Below are 14,220 nucleotides of genomic sequence, written 5' to 3'. Positions count from 1 at the left end.
TCTCAGAGTTGTATGTAGGCAACAATAGCATAACTACAGCAAATCAAGAAATTCAGGTTTGGGGGTTAGGAAGGTTGCTTTAGTAGTAGATCATGTCTCACTCATGTTCTGAGAGCTGACTTCAAGTCACAAAATCAAAACAAAAGGCAAAACCATCACTTTTCAAGCTCAGATTTCATTTAGTGGTATTTAGCTGTTTCCTAATAAGCAAATCAAAGTGGAGTAATAATCTTATACTATTCAAATGACCTAACATTCATTTAATGCTCTAGTTTATTTTGTACCTTGTAGAACCTAATAGCTTGTTTATTTCCCAACTAATGAGTATATGTGTCATTACAAAGCAAATATAGTCAGTATATTGAACAACCCATAGGGCTTTATTTTTATCTCTACTTTGCATTTGCCATAAATCTTCCCTCTGGCCTAGTTTTTTTTTCCATGCCTCTGAATAGAAAATAAGAAGGCCCCATTACTTTTCTGAACACCCTTTTTTATCACTTTAAAACAGGATGCTCAATCTCTACCCATTAACAAAAGCATCCACTGCAGGAAACCCAAACTAAATTTGACTTAAAAGGTTAGCATCTCTTCTCCCATTGCTCTACTTAGTTTAGGCTTCAAGGGGGAAAAGGAAAACAAGGTTAGAGTTGCTCACTCCCCACCTAGATTCTTTACCCACATCTCAGCTCAGTAATGTGGTCTCAGAGCTGACTGAATGGGGGTAATTAGGAAAGGAAGACAGGGAACAAGAGCAGGAGAGCTGGTGGTTTAAGGACCCCACCAGAAGCGGGCACTGTATTCTCCCTCATTCTCCAAATCCTGAGCCCTTTCCACCACTGTGTGAGAGAGATCCACCTCTTAGTTTTGATAATGAGTGTTTCTTGGAGGAGTGCCTCCTTGCTTAGGCTGCATGTGCGTCAATCATATCTTCCATATGAACATTCACTGAAAAGACTATTCACTTAAATTTGAACTAAATTATATATATATATATATGTGAGTACATTAAAAATTAAATAAGAAGGAATAAAAATTACCTTAGAAATATATCTGTCCCTACAAAAATGTATCCATTTGAACAGAGAAGAATATTCTCCATTTTTTGTCTATTTTTTACCATTATGAAACAAAAAGAGAAGTTCGAGGGTTGACCGGGCTTTGCTGAAACATGTTTATCACAACCAATCAGCTAGGTTGTTGTGGGCACAGCACACCACCCACTGAGTCAACTGAGCACTGTAATAGAGGGCTTGCACAATCCAGACTCCAAGCTCAATGTACAATTTAAGATCACAGGAAACACATCTGTGAATTTTTTTTAAACTTCTTTTTAGGTCGTTCATGGGACTTGAACACTGGGCCTGGGTGCTGGCCCTGAGCTCTTCAGCTCAAGGCTAATGCTCTGCCTTTTGAGGCATAGGCACCACTTCTGGTTTTCTGGTGGTTAATTGGAGATGAGTCCCATGGTGCTAGATGTGGTGACTCACGCCTGTAATCCTAGCTACTCAGGAGGCTGAGATCTGAGGATCAAGGTTCAAAGCCAGCCAGGGCACAAAAGGACCTGAGACTTTTATCTACAATTAACCCCTAGAAAAAGGGAAATGGGACTTGACTCAAGGGTAGGGCGGTAGCCTTGAGCTGAAGAGCTCAGGGACAGTGCCCAGGCCAAGTTCAAGCCCCATGACCCAAAAAATAAATTAAAAAATGAATGAATGAATGAATGAATGAGTCCTATGGCTGGCTTTGAACTGCGATCCTCAGATCTTAGCCTCCTGAGTAGCTAGGATTACAGATGTGAGCCACTCAAATCCAGCAAGATTTTTCAATCCACTGCAATGCCAAATGACTATGCAACCAACTCCCTCATGTCTTACACACACACACACACACACACACACACACACACACACACACACACACACACACTTCTGTATTGCTTGAAGCTCAAGTAAAATCTTAGCTATACCTTGGGACAGGAGTATGTTACAGTTACACTTTTTCTTCTGGCATTATAAATGGCCTTGACCTCGAAGCTTACTCCATTATTTGATCTAGCAGAAGTGTTTACAGTATAAACTGTTCTAGGTAGACTTATAAAGAGTCAAAATGAGTTGCTTAGAAAATAAAATGAATATAATTCTTTGAAAGCACTTAGCAAAAGTATCTATCTTGACAGAGGTCACCTAGAAAGATCATTTAATTAATTGCTTAACACTATGTTGAGGGTATCTTTGTGTTTACTTACTTTCTTTAACACATTGAGCCAGGTTCATGATGATTTAAGATTGGCTTATTCAATTTGAGCTGAGGGTTGGAGTGTTTCGTTACTGAGTAAAGACCAAAAAAAAGTGAAATATGAGTTTTTGAAGTTTAAGACCTATATTTATTTGACTTTGTATCTCCAAAATATTATGTGTTATTTAATAAGGTTTTGTAGAAAAACAAAGTGAAAAAAAAAACAAAGTAAAGATGATATTATTGAACCACCTGAGCAGCATAATACAGTCATTGACTGAAGGATCCAAATTCTGCTTGGAATGTACTAAGAAATGGAGATGTACTCAGAGGGGACTAAGGTATTTCTCTGGTTCATTCTCACAAGAGTAGTGTTGTAAGCTGGATATAGCTGACTTTGAGCCTGTAATCATAGCTACTTGGGAAACTGGAAACAAGAGAATCATAGTTCCACACCAGTCTAATCAGAAAAGCTCTCACTACTACTTCTTAACCCTGTCTGGGCATAGTGGCATGCACCTACCTCCCATTGTCCTAGCTTTGTGGGGAGCTAATAAGATTGAGCTAAAGCCAGCCTAGGCAGAAAGGTCTCAGCAGAAAAGCTTTCCTTGGTTTTGTAGGAAGGAAGTGTAAGCCCTATCCTAAAAGTCGTCAGTGCAAAACAGGACTGGACATGTTCGAGTTTTCTTGAACTTCCAGAACTATAAGCAAAGTAAATGTATTTTTATAAGTTTTCAGGCCTTTGGTATTTTATTATACTAAGAGAAAACAGGTTAATGCAAAAAAATGGAAAAGGAGAAAAATAACACTAAAATTTAAGTTTAGAAATCAGCTAAGATTTAAAGTTTGGAAATTTTTTAGCATTACCACTAATTAACATTTATGCAGTTTTCCAAACTGATCATCAAGAACAAGTTTGTGTTTGTGTGTGTATACGTGTAGGTATGTAGGTATGTAGGTAAATAGGTATGTAGGTATATAGGTATGTATGTATGTATATATGTATCATGCATGTACTCTTCTCTTTGTAACTCCCTACTCACTTGAGTAAGTTCTTTGGCAAGTTTTTAAATATGGCATGAGTATATATGATATAAATTAGTGTCTTAGGTTATGAAAAGGGGAAGGAACAAGATACTGGCTCAAGCATGGGCACAGAATTCTTTGTTTTTTGTTTTTTGTTTTTTTTGGTCATGGGGCTTGAACTCTAGGCTTGAGCTCTTCAGCTCAATGCTACCACCCTACCCCTTGAGCCACAGCACCACTTCTGGTTTCTGGTGGTTAGTTGGAGATAAGAGTCTCATGATCTTTAGTACCTGGACTGGCTTTGAACCATGATCCTCAGAACTCAGCCTCCTGAGCAGGTAGAATTACAGGTATGAGCCATGAATGTCTAGACTTTCCCCTCCTTTTTCACATCCTTACTTGACAGTGTGAAGAGTGTAACTTTAAAAAGATTGTGTAATTTGGAACAGTGCTCGGCCTTCTTCAATCCTAAATGTGAAATGAATTAACACATACACACATTTCAAATGGCACCTGGAAAACAGTGGGATGGTTTTATTTAAAACCAGCTACTGCTAATTTTATTGACTATTACTTTAATTTCATAAATTTGATTTACTGTCATTAGCATAAATAGTATTATGTGGCTCTGTGTTCACAAAAACAAAGCCAGTAAAACAGGAAGCTTGTCTCTAGTATAAGTCAGGAAATTTCTAGATCAGAGGCTCTTCTAGCATGGACCCCAGACTCAGAATTTATTATAAATAGAATCACCAAGTACTCTATTCTAAAGCTACTAAACCAGGAACTCTGGATGTAGGAGTGGACCTCTCCACACACTGCCCCCAGCAACCTGTATTTTCACAAGATCACATGTCTCACTGATAAACTAGCAAGTTTGAGAATCACAGGTGTGGATAAAGATAATGCCAGCCTCTGACCCACATGTCTTCCTTCACAGACACCAAATTTCTGTCTCACCATCGGTCACATTTCTACACATTGTATTAAGGATGAATGGAAGAGGACTCACTGCCAACTTACCAAGGGAAATATTCATCCAGCAGAAACAAATTTATCTAGTTACAGCCTCTTGTTGTCACTTTAAAAAAACAAGACCTAGGGGTAGGTAAGTGGACCCTGGAACACGACAGAGATCCTCATCCACCCTCAAGAGATTTGGGTTAACGAGGAAAATACATTCCTGGGCACACACTTCCACCGTAAATGCACAACCCTTGGCAGTGGAACGTGGACTGGATTTGAAGCGCATGTGCATGCACATGCATACACACACACGCACACACCCCTACATACAACCCCCACACAGATGTACCTGCCCTTGTGCACAGAGCTGGTTATAGATGAGTCCCCTATGGCTGAGGGGAGATGAGAGTAGCTGGAGAACATTTTGTTGGGACAGCTAATCAGGAGAACACAGCCAAATGTGGAGAACAGTTGAGCCTGGGATTCAATTTGGATCCCAAACCTGATCAGTTTCTTTCTTATTTGAGCAGTATGCTCTCAATAGAGGGCCTATCTAGATTATTTCTACATCATATAAACACAGAGCTTTTGTGAATTCTGTGTCAAACACCTGGTTTAAACCCTGGTAGTATCCTATCATAGTTAATCAAGCCATACGGTGTGTGTGTGTGTGTGTGTGTGTGTGTGTGTGTGTGTGTGTGTGTGTGTGTGTGTTTCTCTCTGCTTTTCTCTGATCAAGATATATCTCTATTTCTGGCTTTTTATTGGTTAGTTGGAGGTAAGAGTCTCTTGGATTTGTCTGCTCAGGGTGGTTACAAATCATGATCCTCAAACCTCAGTCTCCTGACTAGCTAAAATTACAGGCCTGAGAGATAGTAAGCACCCAGCCCCTTCTTTAAAATAAGGATGGCTCTGGGTATTTATGTTCCTCATAAGATAGTTGTGAAGATTAAAATCTGATAAGGAGAAGTTCTCAGTACATTGGTCACGTGATGAGTATATATTTCATAACAATAGCTTCCAGCCCCGGCTTCATACTTCCCATCTTGCTGGTGGAAAGCCCATGAGCTAGCATATTCTGTGAGAATGCCTTGAGAGGAACAAAATGCTGAACATGCAATAAGAATTTTACTGACTAGTTCTGATACTGCTAGATATCTATAAATCTTGTTTGCCGGTGCACCCCCTCTTTCCCCTCCTCACCCCACCCTTGTGTTGGCCTGGGGGAGGAACTGCATTTCCTCAGTTCATGAATAGCCATTGTGGTGCTGTTCTGGCCTGTCACAATTCTGGATTTCCTTCCATTTGGCCTTCAAAGAGATCACAGCCCAGTGTGAGTTTCCAAATAAATGAGAAGACAAATGCAGAAAATACTCCCACTTTCTCCCACCTCCTGCAAATCTGCCCATACCTTCCTTGATTGGGTCACTTTAAGTTTGGAAGGGCAGGGGAGAGACAGCCTTTTGTCCTATAGCCAGAACTTCAGATGGAATGGTTTCTACTTCACTTGACCCCTTCAGCTTTAACCTCCCCAGGATTTCCCATTTTTTATTACATATAGGCAATTTGCACTGCCCTCTATTTTATGCACCAAGGATTGTGTTGATCCTTCATTCTGAGAGAAATCACATGCGCTTAGAATGCATCCAACACAGGCACCATCAGGAGCTGATTACTATGGTACTGTTTCTCTGCCACACTCACCTCCCTGGCCAGATCAGATCTGCCCAAGGCCAGGCCTCATGCAATGGGGAGGGGAAATAACCAAGGAAAAGGAAATTGAGTTCAAAGGAAGCCAGACTGAGAGGACGCCTATGCCCTCAACCCTGGCCACACAGACCAACAAATCAGCTGCAAGGCTGTGGAAGACACAGCATAGAAGATTCTTCTGATACCTGCTGAGTCTGAATTTGCAGAGGTCAAGCCTCAGCACCCACCACAAAAATCTCCCAGAGTGGTTAAAATACTTATATATGGGGCTGGGAGTTTGGCCTAGTGGTAGAGTGCTTGCCTAGCATGCATGAAGACCCAGGTTTGATTCCTTGGTACCACATACATAGAAAAAAGCCGGAAGTGTTGCTGAGGCTCAAGTGGTAGAGCTCTAGCCTTGAGAAAGCCCAAGGACAGTGCTCAGGCCCTGCGTTCAAGGCCCAAGACTGGCAAAAATAAAAAGAGAAAAAATACTTATACATGCAGAGAGAGAGAAAGGCTTGGCATCGTGGTACACATTTATAATCTCAGCTACGCAGGATCTAGAAATCAAAAGGGTCAGAGTTCAAGGTCAGTATGAGCAAAAAAAAAAAAAAGCAAATTTCCATCTCAACAAAAAAGCTGGACACAATGATTCATGTCTCTCATCACAGCTACATGGAATTGAATAGGTAAAATCTCACAGCAGCCACAGGTACACACACACACACACAGGCACACACACATACACACACACATACACACACACACACACACACACACACACACATGCGCACGCAGAAAATAAGGCAAAAAAGAACTGGGGCATGGTTCAATTGATAGAATGCTTTACTATCCTATGTGGCCCTGAGTTCAAACCCCAGGATAACCAGAAGGGAGGACAGGGATGGAAAGGGAAAGAGAGAGAGAGAAAGAAGAGAAAGAAAACAAATGTGACAGAATGATTTTTTCTTTCATCTGGCAGGTCTGGGAAGAGTGTGCAGAAGTACTTTGTGTGCATTTTGTAGTTTATCAAGGAATGCAACAGTATTTCAAAATGTTGAGGACTTTCAGAGGAGACACCCAAGTAAAGTTTCTGAGTTAGTTAGTGATAGACCAAGACGTGACATATCAAGATATGTGTGCCTCAGGGACAGGGTGAAAGCATGCGGGATGTAAAAAGACTAGACTGGGAACAGGAGACACTAGGAGAGAGAAGATGATGAATTTACAGGAAACAGTAGTGAAGCCAAGAGTCAAAATTGAGGGCTGAGCCAGTGGATAAGCAGGAAGATAAAGATGCTCCAAAGGAAATTATCAGTGCTTTAAATCTCTGTCCTTTACCCCAGCTATTACTTACCTCCTCTTATTCTACCCACCAAACAAACAAACAGCAGCTTTGACACCCAAGTACCAGGTATTATGGAATATGGTGAAAAGCAGCCAGAAGGAGAAATAAGTAGAATTCTAAGAGCTAAAACAAAAGTCCCTTCCCCATCCTTCCACACAGAAATAGATGGCAGCCAGATACCTAAGCATTACTATGGCTAAGTCCATAGAAACATGTTTATTTGGGAGTTGAAGCCATCTATGTTTCTATTAGAATCTCTTCTTTTCAGGGATCCCTCATGGATCTGGATCAATATGTAGGTCAGTTCACCTTTGTCTACACACATTCTCATTTGCTCCTTTTTCTGCAGGGCTGGGCTTCCAGCCCAGAACACCAGAACCATGAGAGGATTTAGCAAGCACTTTGCTTTGCTCTGTGTGTGTGTGTGTGCATGCACATATGTGCTAGTTCTGAGATTTGAACACAGGGCCTGGGTGCTATCCCTATGCTTTTTCACTCAAGGCTGGCATCCTACCACTTTCAGCTTTTTTCTGGTGTAACTGGAAGATAAGAGTTTCGTAGACTTTCGTGCATGGGCTGATTTTGAACCTTGATCTTTTGGGAGTAGCTAGTATAACAGGCATGAGCCACCGGCTTACCAACTACTGAATTTGGATCTTGGTGGATTAGGCAACCAAGACAGGAACAACTTGCTGATTACTGAAACAAACTAGACCCTCCGTGGAGTTGAGGCCCATCCAGGTAGCACTGGGGCTGGCTGAATGGACATGGGTTTATGCTAATCTGGGATGTTAGTATAAAAGTCTGTGCTGATAAGAGTTCCAGTTCTGCATTAGACCAGCTGTTTCATTTTGCAAATACAATACTTAGACATACCCTTGTGTAATGGTGGAATGTAAATGGTTATTCTGGTGCTATATGACAAACCCTGAGTTCAATGACACTGTGGGGGTGTCAAGTAGATAATAATGAAAGACTCCTTCTTTCAAGGGGTCTATAATCTAGCTGATGCTTTGAGCTTTCCATTTTTAAAGGAAACATGATAAGATCCTTTGATCTGCTTTGATCACTGTCAGCCCAGCACTCTAAGATGCCATGCATCTGTCTGCCTTATCCAGCAGACAAGGGAGTGTTAAATTAGACCTGACCAAGAGGCTAACAGAATGGGCACCCAGCATGGTTCCATCTTTTGATTTTTTTTTACAGTTAAAATCTTATTTTTATAGGCAAAAATCCAGTTTTCTCCATATCGCCTAGCTTTCTTCTAAGCAATGCTAAGATCTTACTAGAAAAGTCAAAAAGTTACTCCCTCTTTGTAACCTCCAGAGAATTTTTGGGAAATAATGTGATGCACAGAATTTTTAAAAGACCATCTACGTTCCCATCACCCCTTTCTAAGAAACTAAAGAGATTGTTTTTGGGGGGACAGTGTGGGAGGGAAGCCAGCATTATCTAAGCTTGGTCTTATTTATCTACTATCCCAGGATTTAGTGAAATCATGATCTAGCTCCTGAAACCACACTGTGAGAGCCCTGCCATATCCACAGCCCCATCACAGACTGAATACTGACAGTCCTGTATAAGCAGACTCATTTCCCAAACCCACCACGGTTTGGACAAATAAACAGCAGAAGCCTGAGGGTTGAGAAAGGGATTCTTTTACAGTCTCATCTGGGTGTCAACCATTTGGCTGTCTGTGTAAAACCTATTTCCCAAGACCTAAAAAAAAAAGTGGAGGAAGGCAAGGTGAGATGTTGTTATGTAGGAACAACACTACTGGAAAGCTGTAGAGATACGTCTGAGAGATGGAAGAGCTGCTGTTAGAAACTCCCTCTACTCCTCTTTCCAATATCAGAAAAAAAAATTCTTGACATGGCCAACAGGCTGAGCAGAGGTTAAATGTCTGGTGTGGATCTACTGGGAAGCTCTCTTGGATATAAGATTGGAAGCATATTAATTTATTCTCATGTGAATGTTCATAGAAAGGAATTCTTATCTGTGGGCTTAGCCATTCTTTTTTTCCTCCCCAGTTCTGGGGCTTGAACTCAAGGCCTAAAGTCCTTGGACTTTTTCAAGGCTAGAGCTCTACCACTTGTGTCACAGCACCACTTCTGGCCTTTTTCACTTCCGGCTTTTTCTATGTATGTGGAACCGAATAATCAAACCCAGGACTTCTTGCATGCACTCTACCACTAGGCTAAACTCCCCACCCCTTAGCCATTCTTTAGAATAACAATGTTCAACACTTATGATTTATTTTAATATTCTCCTCCAATTATTCTTAATCCTAATAATCAAAAAGCCAATCATTTATCAAGACCATCAGCAAGGAATTATATTTGCATACAACATACACCTTCTCATTTCATCCTTGCAACTTCTTCTCTTGCAACTTTTTTCTCTTGAGACTGTAATCTGGGAAAGTTATTTAGAATATTTCTCACAACATTAGTACCTCAAACAGTATTTCCAAATACACAACAAGATGTCCTTTTAAAATCTGCTTATATTTTCTAACATTTTAGAGCATATTCTTTTCAAGTGCATGACATTTGCTGCAAGATAACATATATTCACTTTTTTCAGTTTACCATTGAGTCAATTCACATGAAAACTTAAGGATTTAGTATCCTGTATTCATTTTTAGTGGATACATTTCCCTGATGGCATCTTTTAAAATATATCTGGACAAAAGCTTTGAGTGAGATTTTCATAACAAAAGCACTTCCTAGAAGAAAAGCATATCAAATTGACCCTATCACTCATATTTAGTGTCAAATTATATGGTACTTGGATACTTCTTCCCTTCACATCCAGACTGTATTTTTCATGAGATACCATAAATATCAAAGCACACACATTATATATTCTAAAGGTCACTGATTTATTCATGCTAAAATTGTTCAGGACCCTCCAAATTTTCCTCATCATTTCTTGCAACCAGAGAGCTCAGTGAAATATAAGGGGAAAAGGACAAGTTAACATTAACTCTCCTGATTATGAAGAATTTGGTTTAAAGTATAGAGTACCTTTTGAGGCTGCCCTTAGACACTTCAATGGCTTTTCCACCCAGTAAGGGAGGACTTGTTAAAGCACAGATTATTAGGATTCTCCCACAAGCTTTTCTGATTCCTTAGGTCTATGTAAGGAGCTATCATTTGAATTTCTAACGATTTCTCAGATGACTGCTAAAGCTACACTTTGAAAACCACTGCCTACAGAATATAGTAGCATGTGCCTCTCCTTCTCCTTTACTCCCTGTCACATTCCTCCCTGTAATCTTTTCAGTCCTTTTCCCTCCCAAATGGATCAGTCTGTTCTTCCTCTGCTTTATCTCTTTGTCCTTCCCTCTTTTTTCTCTCATTTTCCCTTCCTTCCAGGACACTTCAGCATCCATCATGGTCTTATTTAGGAGGACTTGTGCGTAGAGCCATTATTCATACAATCTATAAAGGTCCATTGATACATTCAAAAAAAATTGTTGAGCCTCTCCTCTATTGTGTTCCAAGAAGAACAAGGCAAAACTCTAATTCTTAAAGGAATTAGGAGCAGGTAAGTCAGCTATAAAGATAAATGATACATATGATGATATATGAAGCTATCAAGATATATGAAGATATAATCATTGCCACATCCCTGCATTGAACACATATATTACTGAGATAAGGAACATTAAGGACACTTTTTCCTTCTGAACTTAGACAGGACCTGATCAAACAGAGGTGTGCTTATGCTGAAATCTAAAGACTGCAGGGAGGCAGTCTGGGATGGAGCCATCCAAGAAGACAAAATGGCACCATGGTTTGGGGCCAGGAAAAAATCAGATCTACGAAACCTGAATTCCTGGCACACAGTAGCTGTTTTGTCAATATTTACTGGATGAATTAATAAATGAATTATCAGACAAGGCAACTGGGAACAAGAAGGCAGCAAAGGAGTGGTCAGAGGCAAGGTAATAAAAGGCTCAAGTGAAGATGATGACATGGTTTGTCAAGCATGAAGTCTTTGGATTTGACGTGATCAGTGTGACTCTGCCTCACCTCTGCTAGCCAGCCTCTAGCTTCTTCAGCCTCAGTTACGACCACACCTAATTCAGCCCTAATTCAAAACCTTAGCAGTTCATCTACTTCCTACTGAGATGTCAAATGGTGTGGAATAAAACTACCAGGAGGCAGATTACTATGTCACTGCCTATCCTCACGATCCAGTGCTTAGAAAGGTTATAAAAGATACATTACAGGGGCAGCATACTTGATAAAGCTCTGCCTGTTTGGACAATCTTTGCCTTATCAGATAGAAAGCTATTGTGCCAAATCAGAGAAAACAATGGATCAGTGATGGGATTAGAGCAATGAGCATAATTTAATGGACCTATGTTCTTTTAGGAAATGGCCTAACCCTGAAGCAAGGATGTAAGAGGCTTTGTGCCACACTCAGACTAAATTCCATCTATCTCAAGTAGGAAGCACCCAACATATCTAGGAAAACATTCTCCTACCTATACTTTGACCATTAGAGATTGATGGCAACAGCATGCTAGATAAATACTGGCCCCCCAATATGCAAGAGCTATAAAGTAGAAACTGAATTTCCTGCTAATAAAGAGTCACATTCATAGGAAAAATATTTATGAATTCAAGCAGAGGGGTTCTCTTCTAAAAGGAAGAAAGTGGGTGGGAGTCAGCCTGATCATAGGATGTTTTAATAAAGTAGGCCAGGTAGACACAGGATGTTTTAGTAAAGTAGGCCAGGTAGACACAACAAATGATGTTGGATTAAGTTAGACACCAACTTTGACTAGTGGTATATGTCAAGATGCAACAGGACCTCTCAACTATTTTTAACAAGAATGTAGGCTGACTGGCCAGGGAATGACACCCCTCTTATCCTGGCTGCAGAGACAAGGAACTTACCTACTGGAATCTTACATCTCTCCAAACTTAAGAAAGTTCTCTAAAGGCACTTGTCATTTACATGGGCATACAACAACTATCCTAGGCTAAAGAGAAGCAAAATCTATCCTGCATTATACTTAGAAGGATTAAGAACCATTTCAAATACTACCAGTACCATTCCAATAGCAGAGAAGTGTGCCCTTCTGTATAATAGAACCCAGTGAAAACCCAGGCTATGAGAGTGAACAAGTGATTGGATTTATCCCCAGTTTACTTGGAATACAGAAATAACAGAGACACAGCCCATTGTAAGGATACCTATCCTTCATAATAACTACTATATGGCTAGGGCAGATTCTGCTGAGAAGACCAAAGTAAACACCTCTGTATTCTTGTCAATCTATTTTGTGATTAAACAGAATTATATCATGTAATACTGGTGTTAGTGGTTCAGATTCAACTCCCTTGTATAAATAAGTCATGATAATAGCAATGCTCCTGATCAAATATATTGATAAACTGAGTTAAAGCCTCATGATTAATGCTTTTGGAAAGTGACTGGCTTCAGGAAACTGGATCTAGTGGGCAACCAGCTTCTTTCTGTGCCAGATAGGCCTACCTAATTTTTTTATATAGTAAAAATGGTAATAGAGGCCAGGTGCCAGTGACTCATGCCTGTCTAGCTATTCAGAAGTCTGACATCTGAGGATCAGGGTTCAAAGCCAACCCAGGCATGAAAGTCCTTGAGACTCTTATCTCCAATTAACCACCAGAAAATGAGAAGTGGCGCTATAGCTTAAGTGGTAGAGTGCTAGCCTTGAGCGCTCTCTCTGTCTCTGTCTCTCTGTCTCTCTCTGTCTCTGTCTCTCTCTGTGTGTCTCTCTGTCTCTCTCTGTCTCTCTGTCTGTCTCTCTCTGTCTCTCTCTGTCTCTCTGTCTCTCTGTCTCTCTCTCTATGTCTCTATCTCTCTCTCTGTCTCTCTGTCTCTCTCTCTCTCTCTCTCTGTCTCTCTCTCCCTCCCTCCCTCCCTCCCTCCCTCCCTCCCTCCCTCCCTCCCTCCCTCCCTCCCTCCCTCCCTCCCTCCCTCCCTCTCTCTCTCTCTCTCTCTCTCTCTCTCTCTCTCTCTCTCTCTCTCTCTCTCTCTCTCTCTCTCTCTCTCTCCCCCACCCAGTGTTCAAACTTCCCACAAAAAATATGGTAGTAGTTGGAGCTAGAAGTTTGGCCTAGTGGTAGAGTGCTTACCTAACAAGCACGAAGACCCGGGTTCAATTTTTCAGTACCACATATGTAGAAAAAAGCCGGAAGTGGTGCTAAGAAAATCCAAGAACAGTGCTCAGGCCCTGAGCTCAAGCCCAGGACTGGAAAAAAAAAATATGTATCTATGATAGTAGATCAAAGGAGAAAAAATAATAAATGTAACACAAGAATTTTTAAATGTTTGTAATGGCTTCATATGGCATATCCTTATCCTACATTGACTTCTCCAAATATTATGTATACCTATGTTAGTACTGTTGCTGTATCTTTTCTGTCACTGATATAACTTGGCAGCTGAGATAGAAGGCTCTCAGTTTTAAAGACCAGTCTGGGCTGGTTTGAAGCCAGCTTGGGCTATATAGAAACAACTGTTGTCTCAAAATTTTAAAAACAAAACACACACACAATATTAATTAGTTACATTTTGAAAAGTTATAGCAAATGTAAATGTTTCAACAGATAGGAATTTTTGGTTGTTTGGGGGCCATATTTGAAACCCAAACAGAAGCTCTAAAATTGCAGTGTATGCACAGATGACCCTATGGATTTTTCACCTTCAGAGTGGCACTAGGTATCAGTAGAAACTATAGTTAGCATTCTTCATTCCCCCAACACAGGATAGAAATAGTCTCTTGCAATATAGCAAACAATCATAGTTCCATGATTATGTGAATAAACAAATTATACAGAACACTGCGTTCTTAAGCTATGAATGTTTAGTAGGGTAAGTGCCTCAAAAGTATTTTCAGTTTACAACATATTTAATTTGTGTGAATTCATTGGCATATAAACCCAGAG

At 40.4% G+C, this 14,220-nt stretch overlaps 1 protein-coding gene across 1 annotated transcript in view; it reads left to right on the top strand.

The window, feature by feature from the left end:
* Positions 1 to 14,220, top strand: part of Ptprb (protein tyrosine phosphatase receptor type B) — a 100,683-nt gene that overhangs the window by 6,731 nt on the left and 79,732 nt on the right. The window lies entirely within an intron of this gene.

The sequence above is a fragment of the Megascapheus bottae genome, chromosome 2 (genome assembly GCF_031878675.1).
Source record: "Megascapheus bottae isolate mThoBot1 chromosome 2, mThoBot2.hap1, whole genome shotgun sequence".
Classification (NCBI taxonomy): domain Eukaryota; kingdom Metazoa; phylum Chordata; class Mammalia; order Rodentia; family Geomyidae; genus Megascapheus; species Megascapheus bottae.
This window is presented reverse-complemented; position numbering and strand designations above follow the sequence as displayed.